Source organism: Gopherus flavomarginatus, chromosome 2, assembly GCF_025201925.1.
Source record: "Gopherus flavomarginatus isolate rGopFla2 chromosome 2, rGopFla2.mat.asm, whole genome shotgun sequence".
In the NCBI taxonomy this organism is placed as follows: Eukaryota; Metazoa; Chordata; order Testudines; family Testudinidae; genus Gopherus; species Gopherus flavomarginatus.
This window is the reverse complement of record NC_066618.1, coordinates 295,100,421-295,112,563: the sequence shown is the minus strand read 5'-3', so window position 1 is coordinate 295,112,563 and position 12,143 is coordinate 295,100,421. Positions and strand designations below refer to the sequence as shown.

Genomic DNA, 12,143 nt, shown 5'->3' with positions numbered 1-12,143 from the left:
GGGCCGTATAAGTAGGGGCATTGCCAGCAGATCGAGGGATTTGATCATTCCCCTCTATTCGACACTGGTGAGGCCTCATATGGAGTACTGTGTCCAGTTTTGGGCCCCACACTACAAGAAGGATGTGGAAAAATTGGAAAGAGTCCAGCGGAGGGCAGCAAAAGTGATTAGGGGGCTGGAGCACATGATTTATGAGGAGAGGCTGAGGGAACTGAGATTGTTTAGTCTGCGGAAGAGAAGAATGAGAGGGAATTTGATAGCTGCTTTCAACTACCTGAAAGGGGGTTCCAAAGAGAATGAATCCAGACTGTTCTCAGTGGTAGCAGATGACAGAACAAGAAGTAATGGTCTCAAGTTAAAGTGGGGGAGGTTTAGGTTGGATATTAGGAAAAACTTTTTCACTAGGAGGGTGGTGAAGCACTGGACTGGGTTACCTAGGGAGGTGGTGGAATCTCCTTCCTTAGAGGTTTTTAAAGTCAGGCTTGACGAAGCCTTGGCTGGGATGATATAGTTGAGGATTGGTCCTGCTTTGAGCAGGGGGTTGGACTAGATGACCTTCTGAGGTCCCTTCCAATCCTGATATTCTATGATTCTAAGATGCCCAAAAGCACAACGGTCTGTGTCAGCAGGGAGGAGTTGATGGAGCCTGGCTCTGGAGTAGCAGGCGAGCTCTGCACTGGGCTGGTTAGGCTCTCAGACCAGAAGTGGCATGGTAATGCCCTAGAGGAGGGAGTGAGGAGAAGGTGCTGAGGGAGTGAAGCTCTAGGAGCTAAGGGCTATGGGCTTTGGGGGCCAGATTAATGGGTGGTATAAATCCGTAGCATTAGTGGGGTCAGTGGAGCTATACTGATTCGCACTAGTTGAGGGTATAGTCCATTAGCTCCCAGTGCTGGCAGCTCTGGAGGTGTCCTGTTGGCGGGTGCTGACTGGGCTGAATGACCTCTCATAACCTCAGTTTCACTTCTAACACAAACGCAAAATAGTGTGTTCAGGGCATATGCCAACTGTCTGAATCACGCAGAAAACACTGGAGACGGAAAAGCAATTATCATCCAGGGTTAGACATCATCCAGAACCCTTTACAAAATTCCCAATGCAGCTCGAGCTAGGAGGCAGAGAAAAGTGACATGAGACAGAGTTGTCAAGGAGACAGTGTCATGGCTTATTATGAAACCAGCTGTGGTTTTGGGTAGCTAAGTGACCAAAAGAAAACTGCAATCACCCTCTACTACTGCATCGCTCTGCTAGGGGGAGTGATTGTGGAGGAGAGAAGCAGTGGGGTCAACTTACCCAGAAGCGAAAGATTTTTTGGCAATGAAAATATACTCCTGGGATCGGAAATGTTACTTACTGTTCAGTCAGAGCAAAGCATACAGTGTAATTGTCAGAAAGCTGCACTGCACTTTGCCACTTGAATCTAAGTTGTTTATAATGGCCCCTGGAACTTGTAGCTTTGGGGGCTTCCTGCTGCAGCATGCCCTAGGCACCTGCACCTATGTCTTCCTACACTTGGTTTCAACCAAATACTTTCTCCGTTTGCCAGAAGCTGGAATGAGCGACAAGGGCTGGATCACTTGATTCCCTGTTCTGTTCATTCCCTCTGGGGCACCTGGCATTGGCCACTGTTGGAAGACAGGATACTGGGATAGATGGACCTTTGGTCTGACCCAGTATGGCCGTTCTTATGTTGTTAGATAAGGCTCTGGGCTGCTCCTATCTATATATGGTGGAATCTCTCACACAAGAAATGTTCTGTTTGAGTTTGCTAATGACAGACAGAGATGAGCAAGGCTGATCTTGTGGTTGAGGCATTGGAGGAGATCATGAGATGTAGGTTTAAATCCAACTTTGCTACAGACTCCCTTTGTGATCCTGGGCAAGTCCCTTAACACGTCTGTGCCTCAGTTCCCCAGCTGTAAAATGCGGGGAATCGCACTACCTTTCTGCCAGCCTTTGGCTGCCTTGGCTATTGTGACTGTGGACTTAGTGGTGTAGGAAGTCACTCTTGCAGTGTGTATATACAGTGTCCAGAACCCTGGCCCTCTGGTCTTGGTAGTGAAGATACTGTGTTATGTAAGCCATTCCCTTCCCAAAATGACTATGGGAGAGATCCAGTCTAGTACTCTAACCACAAAAGGGGTTAGGGGAGCTCTTTTCTTTTCCTCCCTCTGACCAGCCTGCTTCTGTTTGTTGGTGGGTGGGGATGGATTTGGTGTGTTCTCATCCAGCAACAGCCGAGTGCCTGCATTTGAAGGCCTGATTTTGTTGTGACCAGTTCAGAGTATAGGAGGGACATTTCGCAACAGAGGGGCCATTTTGAGGGCTAAACATGGTGCTTTTGAAAGTCAAAAAATAGGAAATCAGGTCAGCACCACATTTAGTATTCTCAAAACTTCAGATTTCAGCCAATCTCCCTCTATCCTGATCCCCAGAACTCCCAGCTCTGTTACAGTCCTGCCACTCACCGTCCCCAAAGTGCAGCCAGCACCGTTCAGTTATGATCTATAGTATTGCCTATTATTCCAGCCCTGCATTTTCACCACAGCTCTTCCAGCTTACCTCAGTTCAACCTCCCTGTTGTTCCTAATCTTTAACACAGCTCTACCAAAGCGCTGTAGTCCTTCTCTGCAACACCCCATTGCAAGTCCAGTTGGGGATTTCCCACTGGAATATGCCCTGCCAATGCACTGCAGTCTGATGTGGAATATCCCCTGCCAAGCCAATCCTTGGTCACTCTTAAACTGATGGGTTGGAGTGTATTCTCAAGGGCCCCTTGCTTAAACTCTAGCATGAAAATTCAGGGAAGTGTGGAATGCCTGCGTCGAATGGAATTACACCTTCTCTGGGTTCTTGCCAGAGACAACTTCTTCCTGAGGCCCGTTAAAATACATCTGAAGAGCAAAGGAGTTTTTTTTCCTTTGCAATAATAATGGACTTGACAGCACTAAGTAGCAGATATGGCCATGTCTCCAAAAGGGGGAAACCCCAATGAAGTCTTCATACACACCTCAAAACTCACATCTATTTATTCAGCTGAAATCTGTGCTATATCGTCAATAGACTCAGTGGTCCAAATCTTGGTCCCATTAAAGTTTGAAAAAATGCTATGCCAAATTGCCTTAAAGAACATTAGCACATGGTAGCAGGGTCCACACAGTGAGTTAGTGCCTTGTACATTCACACCTTGGCTTGCTACGCACTAACTCACTATGTAAATAGGTTCTTAACTGCCACTCCAGGCACCTAGATCCAGCATTTAGGTGCCACTTGCATTCATAATCCCATCACTCAGCTGCTGCCTAGCCCTGTGGGCCCTTAAAATTCATGGGCACCAAAATTTTCCTCAGTAACATCACCTGGGTTTCTGTGTTGGTGCCAGCGGCTTGCATACTGCTGCTTGAGTCCCTAGCAAACTGCTCAGCACCTAGAATCCTGGTAGCATTCACAAGCTAAGTGGTCCCACACCTATCTTGTTTGCAGGGCCTGATCCGGTAGGTGTGCTCTTAGTACACCTACTCCTAGGTTGAGATGACCTCTCCTCCCTCCGCACCCATACCCGATGGCCCAGTGGTTAGAGCACTCTCCACATATGTGGGAGAGCCAGGTTCCACTGCCATTGCTGCCTGATGTGGACTAGGGTTTGTGCCCACGTCTCCCACCTCACTGCATGAACCACTGGGCTCTAGGAAGGTAGCCTGGGGCAGGCGTCTCTCCATCTCTTCTTCACTTTGTATGAAATGCGTAAATATTTCTGGGGCCAGCAAAGGAGAACAACTCTATGGCCCAGTGGTTGCAGAATTACCCTTTATGGGAGAAGACCTGGGCATCTGCTGTGAACCCAGCAGAGTGGAGATTTGAACTAGGATCTCCCTCAACCTGCATAAGTGCTCTAACCAGGGGGGTACTAGGGATAAGCAAGGCACCACCTCCTCATTTCTTCTCAAGAATGTGCTGATGTTGCTTGGGCATCTGTCTGCAGGAGATTCTCCAAGGTTGTGAGATTTCCAAGTAGAGGGCATTGCCTCCCTCCAGCTCAGAGTTAGGTCCTGGCTCCTTTTGATGGGAGGGGCTTAGCCCACATCCCTCTCCTTGGCATTTCCTATTGGCTGACTTAGGCAGCTCCCCACTTAGCCTGCTGGCTTCTGTGAATCCCAGTCTTAGGCACCTAAATCTCCCCATACAATGTCATGGAGAGCCTGAGCGACTAACTCAGGGCGGTGAATGCCACAGGGTGACAGGGCACCTAAAACGTAGGGAAGGCAATGCCCAAGTCCCCCGTGTGAATCTAGCCTGGGGTGTACGACCGTTAAGGAACTCTTGTTAAATTACAGGCAGTACATCACTGCTCCTAGGCAGAGATAGCCAGCAGTGCCAAATCTGACAGTGCCTTTTGTGCCATGGACAAATATCCACTAGGGACGAGGGTAAGAGGGTTTATATAACAAAAAAGAAGTTATTGGTAGCAAAGGGGAATATAGTTTATTTATCTGCACAACTTTTGTGGCAAATTAGAGGAAACAAATTATTTAAAAGGGAGCAATCTGTATTGCTGGAAAAGCAGACTTTACTGACAGCATCTCCTCAGCCCTGTAGATTACCTCTGAACAAGGCCTTGATAAAAATGCAGCTCCACCAGATTCACTGTGTCCGTGGTGCAGTTCTCAGATTAATCTGCTGTCTGATTAGATTTAGCTTCAAAGAGCTGGACTATATTGTTGTTTTCCTTAGCTGTCATGTAATGTTTTTTATTTCTTCTTCTTCTTTACGGTAACCCAAGCAGACCTCCACAAAGCAAATAATAGTGCAGTAATAACAATTATGTATTTCTGTCATATCCTATGTCCAACAGGCTCTGGGTAACTTGGTGTAGTACGATAAATAAAACATACATGCCCTGGTTTTCAAACATGGGGCCTTAAAGTCAGGTACCTAAGGCCCTAACCTTTCCCACTGTGAGAGGTGTGAGTAACTTTCATCATATGAGACATACCGTGCACTGAGCTCCATGGAACTACTGATATGAGTAAAGTTACTCAGCTACCTAAGTGCTGGGAGGATCTGGAGAAAGGCTGGCCTGGGGGTTAAAGCAGTAGACTACAACTCAGGAGACCTTTCTCCCCAGCTTTGTGTCAGATTTACTCTCTGTTAGACCTTGGGCAAAGTCACTTAATTTCTCTGGGCCTCACTTCCCGCTCTGTCAAATGGGAGGAAACATCCATTGTTGACATGTGGGAGATGCCCAGATACTGCATTGAGCGGGCTCTAAATGTTGATTGAGGCACCAGCTAAATCCCTGTTCGTGAGACTGGTTCAGAGAAGGAGCAGGTGCCCACACCCCAGAGTGCTTACCCCCAGCAAATCTTTCCCCAAAAGGAAAAGAATTAGAGGCCACATGAGGTCCACTTTGCTGTTGCCATTTTAGTTTACCTGGAGGTGTTCAGTTGCTTTGGTGCTGGGCAACAGTGAAAAGCCCCCCGAGAGTCTGCAGAAGAGAAGAGTGAGGGGGGATTTGATAGCAGCCTTCAACTACCTGAAAGGGGGTTCCAAAGAGGATGGAGCTAGGCTGTTCTCAGTGGTGGCAGATGACAGAACAAGCAGCAATGGTCTCAAGTTGCAGTTGGGGAGGTCTAGGTTGGATACTAGGAAACACTGTTTCACTAGGAGGGTGGTGAAGCACTGGAATGGGTTACCTAGGGAGGTGGTGGAATCTCCTTCCTTAGAGATTTTTAAGGCCTGGCTTGACAAAGCCCTGGCTGGGATGATTTAGTTGGGGTTGGTCCTGCTTTGAGCAGGGGGTTGGACTAGATGACCTCCTGAGGTCTCTTCTAACCCTAATGTTCTATGATTCTATGAGACAGAGAGTGTATTGGGTTTAGCTTATCTTTGGGGTTTATACTGCTATCCTTCCTCAAAGTATCTGAGCGCCTTCCACGCAAAATCCGCAGCAGTAGCAAAGACCAATGGGCTAATGGTTCAAGCAGGGAACTGGATATCCCAGCTTCTCTGCCCAGCTCCGTTACTTGCTCACTGTCTGCCTATAGGCATAGTCTCCTAATCTCTTGGTGCCCATCTGCAAAATAGTCAGGATCAAGAGTGATCCCTAGATTAGCAGAACATACCAATGAGGCGAGGTCGGATAGTCTGTGCCATGAGAAGACAGTGTCTGTAAACAGGGAACAGAAAACGGGCCTGTATAATTGTATTAACAGAACATCCCAGTGTCCCACAGCTTAGGCAGGGAGGGGTGCTTTATAATAACACTTATTGATATTATTATATGATAGATATGGCACACTGAGTTTGCAGCATGAGATGGAAAAATGTGAAGGAGCTCCAGCAGGCAGGGAAGCAGGGCAGGAAGTAGGAAAGTAAGCAAGCGCCTTTAGTGATGTAGCACAGATCTGAGCAGAGCACAGGGCAGAGAGGAGAAGCAGAACTTCTGTGAAGCTTCAGCACAGGGAGCAGGAGTGGATAGCACTGGGTGATAGAACAGTGAGGAAATGAGGCGACTGCTAAATTGCTGCAGTGCGCTGGGAGGAGATAGGGAGGCAAAGAATGTTGCAAAGTGGACCTAAGGCTGCCATTGTGAGGCAATTGAGAATGCTCTCAAGTGTGGATTGAAGACACTTGCTTCCCCCAGCAGAGTTTCAGCATGCAGCAAGGAAGAGTGTGATATGCTCTAGCGATGTTGGCCAGATGGAATGGTCCACCGAGGGTTGCTCCAGACACACACATTAGAGCAGCCCAGTGGCTGCTCTAACATGCACCTGGGGCAAAGGTGTGGTGCCAGCCTGCAGTTTGGTTTGATTTCAGAGAAGTGCCTGTGCCTGCCCCCTGCTGAGGTCAATGCTGGGGCTTGGCTCCTGCTCATGCTTTTAACTGGGGTTCTACACATTGAACGATGAACGGATACTGTACTAGTCACAGGAAGCAAATGTCCAAGACAAACAAAACTTCCCACATCTGGCATTCTTTTTTGCCCACTGTAGTCTCTGTGGCCTGGTCTACACTATGCGTTTAAACTGATTTTAGCAGCGTTAAACCGATTTAACACTGTGCCCGTCCACACAACAAAGCCCTTTATATCGATATAAAGGTCTCTTTAAACCAGTTTCTGTACTCCTCCCCGATGAGAGGAGTAGCGCTGAAATCAGTATTACCATATCAGATTAGGGTTAGTGTGGCCACAAATCGATAGTATTGGCCTCCGGGCGGTATCCCACAGTGCACCATTGTGACCGCTCTGGACAGCAATCCGAACTCGGATACATTGGCCAGGTAGACAGGAAAAGCCCCGTAAACTTTTGAATTTCATTTCCTGTTTGCCCAGCGTGGAGCTCTGATCAGCACGAGTGGCGGTGCAGTCCCAAATCCAAAAAGAGCTCCAGCGTGGGCCATACGGGAGATACTGGATCTGATCGCTGTATGGGGAGACAAATCTGTTCTATCAGAGCTCCGTTACAGAAGACGAAATGAGAAAGCATTTGAAAAAATCTCCAGGCTGTGATACAGAGTCCACAGCACAGTGCTGTGTAACAAGCGTAACAGAAAGCGAAAGAATCAAATGGACGCTCATGGAGGGAGGGAGGGAGGGGGTACTGAGGACTCCAGCTATCCCACAGTCCCCGCAGTCTCCGAAAAGCATTTGCATTCTTGGCTGAGCTCCCAATGCCTGTAGGGTCAAACACATTGTCCGGGGTGGTTCAGAGTATATGTGGTCAATTTACCACTCCTCCCTCCCCGTGAAAGAAAAGGGAAAAAATCGTTTCTTGACTTTTTTCAATGTCACCCTATGTCTACTGCATGCTGCTGGTAGATGCGGTGACAGTGACAAAAGGCAAAACAGGCTCCATGGTTGCCATGCTATGGCGTCTGCCAGGGCAATCCAGGGAAAAAGGGCACGAAATGATTGCCTACCGTTGCTTTCACGGAGGAAGGAATGAGTGACGACATTTACCCAGAATCACCCGCGACGCTGTGTTTGCTCCATCATGCATTGGGATCTCAACCCAGAATTCCAATGGGTGAGGGAGACTGCGGGAACGATGGGATAGCTACCCACAGTGCAACGCTCCAGAAATCGACGCTAGCCTCGGTACATGGACGCACACCGCTGAATCAATGTGCTTAGTGTGGCCGCGTGCACTCGATTTTATACAATCTGTTTTACAAAACCGCTTTATGTAAAATCCGAATAATCCCGTAGTGTAGATGTACCCTCTATCTTCCCCCCTCCACGCTGAGCACAAGCACATGCAGCTGTTTATCCTGATGACACTGCACTCATTTGACTTTTGAAAACATACAAGGACATTAAAGCTCATTTCCCCGATGGCAGTTAACCTTAGTGAACTACAGCCTAGCCGCTCAGACCAACTGCTCTCCATTACTAACACGAATGGGTGTGGGGGGAGGGAATGCCCCTTTTAATTTAGGGGGTTGGAGCAGCAGGAAAGAAAAAACTAATTATAAACAGGCTGCTGGTCACTGAACTCCCTGAGTAGGAAAATAACAAATAGACTAGACGCCGGAGTGGATGAGAGAGAATGAGACTGATCCAAACATACAAGTGAATGGAAAGACTCCCTTTGACTTCTGCAGACTTTGGATCAGACCCCAGAAAATGCCCTGGGTCCCGTTCTGCAAACAATTACTTATGCGAGTAGTCCCACTCAAAAGACGGAGAGTGAACGAATAAGATTGAATGAAGAATGTCAGATAGACGGAATGAGAGAAGACTATGTCACCGAGATCTTGGGCTCCTAGTAGGGTGACCAGATGTCCCGATTTTATAGGGACAGTCCCGCTATATGGGAATTTTTCTTATGTGGGCACCTATTGCCCCCCATCCCCTGTCCCAATTTTTCACACTTTCTATCTGGTCACTCTAGCTCCTAGGTTGTTAAATATTATTGCCCTGATGTTAGATTCACCTCCCTGGCAATTTTTATTTCTTAACATGTAAAGTTCAGATGTCCTAATTTGGCACAGTGCTAATGGCTTCAGGGTAGCAATGCCCATTGACCCCAGTGGAGGCCCTGTCCTATCATTATTAGGTAAGCTCTTTTGGGCAAGGATTGCCTTTTTGTTATTTGTTTGTGCAGCACAGTGTGGTCCTGGTCCAGCGCCCCCCGGCTCCTACGTGTTACCACACTACGAATAAATCACAATCATTGTAGGCACTCAGTCAAAATTTTAGGATTTGGAGGGATAAAAATCCTTTCTGCTGGTCCTTAAAAGGGACTCACGTTGCCCTAAATTAAACCCCAAATGAAGATTACACCATGCTGGCCACATGTCCCAAACTCTCTCTCACTTGGATTGTGGCCACAGCATCAAAGGATCCATCTCCAGATATAGACACAAGCCAGGTTTGTGTCCCAGCCCAGAGATCAGCTAGTCCAGATTTAAATAGGTTTTGTAATGTAGATATTTTTCTGCCCACAAATCGAGATACATAATCCCCACTAGTTGCACACACTGCCAAAAATTAGAGCTCCTGTTGGTACTGAAGCTTGTTTACATGTCAAACATATGGTGCCCCTCATCCCAGTGCAAACAGAAAGCTTGGATTCCAACTTCTCAGAGGGAAAAGCCAATCCAAGATCCATGGGATTTCATTAGGCTGAGCTCTGTCTCTCTCACACACACAGAAAATGTTATGAATACAGGCAGCTTGTCTTAAAAAGGCATTACGACAGAAATTAACTCCAGCGACTTCTTGCAGTGAGAAGAACAATGTTGAGGAACATGAACAGCTGTGCATCAATTTTTGGACACCGATTTTCACTCTTTATGTGGCCAGTTACCATATTGATACATGGCACTTACAGAAGCATCCATCTCCTTCTCGGGGCTTGTTCTGTCCTTTCACTCTTCTGTTGGAGCCGGGTACGGCATTCCCCGGCAGAGTACAGGGAGAGAGAAGAGAATGGGATGTTTTCAGAGAGCTAGGCAGGTTTATATGATTCCTGCTGTGGCCTCTCCCCATAGCCTCTCAGCTCTCATGTGAAACACAGTCCAATGTTTTTGTGACGATATAAGTACAATTCATTTACTGAAGAGGAAGATTTTAGTGTTTCCTTTTTAGCAGTTTATGCTGTTTACGTGTGTTCATGGCAGACCACGTGTCTTACTCTGTGGTCATATGGCACGTTCCACACTGGGACCCTGATCTCAATTGGGGCCCCAGGTACTATTCTCATACAAATAATTGCTACTAAAATAACTCACATGGGTTTGTATTTTGTGGGTTTTCAGGGTTTGATCATTCTCATTTGTTTTGGTATCTTGTTGGTTTACAGTAAAGTAAGCTGTTTTTTTTAGTACATCTTCTGAAGGATTTCACATATAGGCACCAATAAATTGTTGGATTACAAAATAATTAAAAATAAACCATCCTTCCCCTTGCCCTTTGGCCCCAGACTGGACCAAAGTATCCACCACATCATGAAGGCACATACTAGAGCCAGGACATTTTATTTATATTGAGAAAAGCAGGAAAGAGTCCTGTGGCACCTTATAGACTAACAGACATATTGGAGCATGAGCTTTTGTGGGTGAATATCCACTTCGTCGGATGCATGAGTAGACTTCATCCAGACGAACACGGCTACCCCTCTGATGTTTATATTGATGTTAGCTACAAATGTTATGCAAAAGTGATCACTTACAGTACAGCCTAGTTTTATTATGTGCCCAAATGGCAACACAGCCAAGATTGCTAGATATGGTCTCACTTATGAGCTAACTTAGAGTTTGAATTCTGCTATCCACTCATTAATGTCTAGTGCACCACTCCATTATTTTTTTTAAGGCAAGCCTTGCTGCCTTCCTGGTGCTTGGCTTCACTGGTAATGCAAATAATAGTGCCAGAACACAAACCACTGCCTAAGCTTTCTCCCCAACTTGGCCAATCCCTCATCATCTCCATCCCCACTTCTGCCTCCTCCACGAGAGATTCTCTGCACTCTCCTGTATGCCTGGACTGGATCCAACCAGGCACACTTTGATGGGATTGCGTGTCCTACTGATTATGTCTTTATTTGGGAATGTCTTGACTAGCCATCCTTCCGTGGGCTGGCACTTCATATCAGCAACTCTCAGAGAAACCCATGAATACTTATCAGCTATCCTTATCTTTGCAGAGCACCTGATCACACCATGAAGTGGAATGGACTCTGAAGATACTTCACATTCAGGCTATATATCAATTTCTGCTTCACTGGATATGTGATATTAAAACTACTGTAACCAATAAAGACTGTAATTGTATGAAAGAAAAGCTACGTTTTGTAACATTTATTAGTGATCATGAATGGTTTTTTTTTCCTTTTTCTCCTTCACTGAAGACACACGCTGTATTTGATCTTGTGTTATGGATTTTACTTGTCCTGTGTATCTGGGGAATGTTATTTCATTGCTGCTGAAGCTTGGTGTTTAGAGTGTTGGAATATGTATAACTAATAGTTCAGCTTTATAGTTTTTTTTTTCTTTCAACATGTTCCTGATCGCTAATTTTGTTCATTTAAAGCCATAAAAGTCAACGTGTTTTGTTGGTTTCTTTTTTTTACAAGGTTTAAAAATAATCTTGTACAAGCAGAGGAAATTTACGTACAGTAAACTGCTGCTTTAGAAATTGCTCTTCCGGGGAAAACATGAAGACATTTTAGGATTATGCATAGCATTAGCAGACAGATCAGTTGGATGTTTAGTTGATTTACGGTTTGTCTGTTGGGAAGAGAAGTGTGTTAAGGTAGCATTTAGTTGGTGCTAGCTGGGTCCACATGGGGCAGTTAGAGCGGAACACTTTGGTGCACTGTGCAGCTCACACCCACATAATCTGCACTGTAGCACAGGGTAGACATAGCCTTAAGACTATCAACTCTACATACACAAAACAACACCTCTTAAAGGCCCTGTTTATTTATTTTGGGGACATAGCAATGGAAGATCAGAAATAAGATCAGTTATTTCACTAGGAGGGTGGTGAAGCACTGGAATGGGTTACCTAGGGAGGTGGTGGAATCTCCATCCCCATCCTGGCTGGGATGATTTAATTGGGGATTGGTCCTCCTTTGAGCAGGGGGTTGGACTAGATGACCTCATGAGATCCCTTCCAGCCCTGATATTCTATGATTCTA

General features: G+C 46.2%; 1 protein-coding gene across 1 annotated transcript in view; it reads left to right on the top strand.

Annotated features, from left to right (window-relative positions):
• TSNARE1 (t-SNARE domain containing 1) overlaps positions 1 to 11,546 on the top strand; it is a 757,898-nt gene extending 746,352 nt beyond the window's left edge. The window contains exon 13 of the mRNA XM_050940861.1: positions 11,148 to 11,546. The gene's annotated coding sequence lies outside the window, so the exon portion shown is untranslated. The remainder of the gene's footprint in view (positions 1 to 11,147) is intronic.
• The last annotated feature ends 597 nt before the right edge of the window (positions 11,547 to 12,143 follow it).